Source organism: Canis aureus, chromosome 23 (assembly GCF_053574225.1).
Source record: "Canis aureus isolate CA01 chromosome 23, VMU_Caureus_v.1.0, whole genome shotgun sequence".
Taxonomy (NCBI): Eukaryota; Metazoa; Chordata; class Mammalia; order Carnivora; family Canidae; genus Canis; species Canis aureus.
Genome location: NC_135633.1, coordinates 44,833,515 through 44,836,511, shown reverse-complemented (window position 1 = coordinate 44,836,511; position 2,997 = coordinate 44,833,515). Strand labels below are relative to the sequence as shown.

The following is a 2,997-nucleotide window of genomic DNA, read 5'->3' as shown; positions in this document are numbered from 1 at the left end:
AAATTCATCATGTGCACAAATCAGCAGACACAGTAAATATTAGGATTTGAGCCTTAAAACGAGACACTAGAACTGAAATCTAAGAGATATGATATAAGTATATTTAAATTAATGAATGAAGAAATAAACTCTAAGAAAAAGGTATCAGGACGCCTGTGTGGCTCAGTGGTTGAGCATCTGCCTTTGGCTCGGGTCATGATCCCAGGGTCCTGGGATCAAGTCCCACATCGGACTCCCCACAGGGAGCCTGCTTCTCCCTCTGCCTGTGTCTGCCTCTCTCTCTGTGTGTCTCTCATGAATAAATAAATAAAATCTCCAAAAAGAGAGTATCATCATGAAAAACAATGGGTAGATTTTTTAAAATAGAATTTCTAGAAATAAAAAAGCAATCATTGAAATTGCAAATAGTGGATGGATCAAATAACTCATCAAACATGACTTGAGAGAGAACAAGTCAACTGGATGATAGCTATTAATCCATCCCCTGGGCAAGGCCACTGCTTGGGCACAGGGAAGGTGGCCCTCATTCTGCTACTGAAGCCCCAGATGGACAATGCGGCCTGACAAGCACCATCAAGCCTATATGAAAACCTGTAGACAATTCCATATATGTTGTCAATGAGGAGAATCAATTTAGCCTCAGTTCGGGGCTCTTTGATTACTAGAGAAGATTTTGATATTGCACTAGGAGTTTTTGCTCTAGTTGGGCTCACTGATTTGTTGCTTGGATTTATTGCTTGAAACTGGGACAATTGATAACCAGCTGTGGGAAACATTCTTGGTCCACTTGCTGATGAAATCCCTATCAATGACCTATATATTAGCGTGGCCTAAACAGATCTTACTCCAGTTTCACTTATTTATATGATAATTTTGAAGATGTAATATTGGTTGCTATCATCTTTATGTCAGATATCGAATTCTTCCAACACTGAGAACACTTGCTAAGTATTTCAATCCTTGCTGTGTCACTGCTAAATTAAAACCAACATGTATCCACAAAGTAAACATAGCAGTCCAGTTAATCTTGGTGGTTTCTTTGGCAGCTGTGGTTTTCAATTATGCTGACAGTATTTATCTTCAGATACTGTGGTGTTTTATATTTTGCAGCACAGATGCATCAGCTTATAGTTACTATCATCATGCTCAGAATGCTGTCAGGTGAAAAAATGCAGACGAAAATCATCCATCATCTTTAGGAAAGAAGCCGTATACATCACTGGCACCAGGGCTACTTGGAAATCTACAGGAATTTCCCATTTTAGTGTTCAGCCTGAAAAAGGATCTCTTAGAACAAACATGTCATCAAAATTGAAGTGCTGCACATTGAAGATAAGCTCTATCATGAAGATATACAGAATTTCCAATGTATTTTTTCAATGTATTTTTAAATGAAAATAGAACTTAGCATAGCATTTTATTTTAGAGTTCTTGATTACTTTATAAAATTACAAGTATTCCAGTTACTATTAATCATTTTTATTTTTTTTATTTTTTATTTTTTTAATTTTTATTTATTTATGATAGTCACAGAGAGAGAGAGAGAGAGGCAGAGACACAAGCAGAGGGAGAAGCAGGCTCCATGCACCGGGAGCCCGATGTGGGATTCGATCCCGGGTCTCCAGGATCGCGCCCTGGGCCAAAGGCAGGCGCCAAACTGCTGCGCCACCCAGGGATCCCTATTAATCATTTTTAAATACATTTTAAAAAATAGTCCAGAACGTGGAAACTTAAATCACCACCTCTTTTAAAATAGAATTTAGATGAGTCACAAAGCACTATAGGGAATTTTGCATGTTTAGATACATATCTTACACATGGCTGAAAGAGTTTTGCATTTGATTTTTAGATTTGTGGACATTAATAGTTCACGTGGTTAGTATCTAATTGCTTAGGATAATGACAGAATAAAGAAAGTTTAGCTATGAATAAAGAAAAGTTGTAACAAGAGTTAAAATGCAGGAAATTTTGAAGATAATAAATAAGATCAAACATAAAATAAAATCTGTTGAAGTTTGTGTTTAGGAAATCTTCCAGGGCAGCCCAGGTGGCTCAGCAGTTTGGCACTGCCTTCAGCCCTGGGCCTGATCCTGGAGTCCCTGGATTGAGTCCCACGTCGGGCTCCCTGCATGGAGCCTGCTTCTCCCTCTGCCTATGTGTCTGCCAATCTCTCTTTCTGTGTCTCTCATGAATAAATAAATTAAAATCTTTAAAAAAATATTTTAAAAAAAAGGAAAGTCTTCCAGCTCTCGGGTACCTAACAGTTTATGTATTGGGATAACAAATAGCACAGGTAGCTGGAATATGACAGCATGTTTAGGAGGCAGTGATTTACATCCTGCCTTTACATTGTGTTTCTTACATAGTGATGTTTGCATTACGTTGGGACTTATGTGATATGAAAATAATATGAAGTTATATATGTTTTTAAAGTTTTTTTCAGTTTTTTAAAATTTAATTTTATTAAATTCTAATTAGTTAACATGTAGTGTAATATTGGTTTCAGGAGTAGAATCTAGTGATTCATCGCTTACATATAACACCCAGTGCTCATTACATCCTGTGTCCTCCTTAACGTCCATCACTCAGTTATCCCATCCTCCCATCCCCCTTCCCTCCAGCAACCCTCAGTTTGTTTCCTATGATTACTTATGGTTTTTCTTTTTCTCTGATTTCATCTTGTTTTATTTTTCCCTTCCCTTCCCCTATGTACTCTGTTTTATTTTTTTTATTTTTATTTTTTTTAAAGATTTTATTTATTTATTCATGATAGTCACACAGAGAGAGAGAGAGGCAGAGACACAGGCAGAGGGAGAAGCAGGCTCCATGCACCGGGAGCCCGACGTGGGACCCGATCCCGGGTCTCCAGGATCGTGCCCTGGGCCAAAGGCAGGCGCCAAACCGCTGCGCCACCCAGGGATCCCTGTACTCTGTTTTAAAAGGTTTTTAAACTTTGAAGGGTTTTGTTTTTGTTTTTGTTTTTGTTTTATAGGTTAA

The 2,997-nt window shown here is 38.0% G+C and overlaps 1 pseudogene; it reads left to right on the top strand.

Moving 5' to 3' along the window:
• Positions 1-582: 582 nt before the first annotated feature.
• On the top strand, positions 583-1,165 carry LOC144295200 (cardiolipin synthase (CMP-forming) pseudogene; annotated as a pseudogene).
• Positions 1,166-2,997: the final 1,832 nt, after the last annotated feature.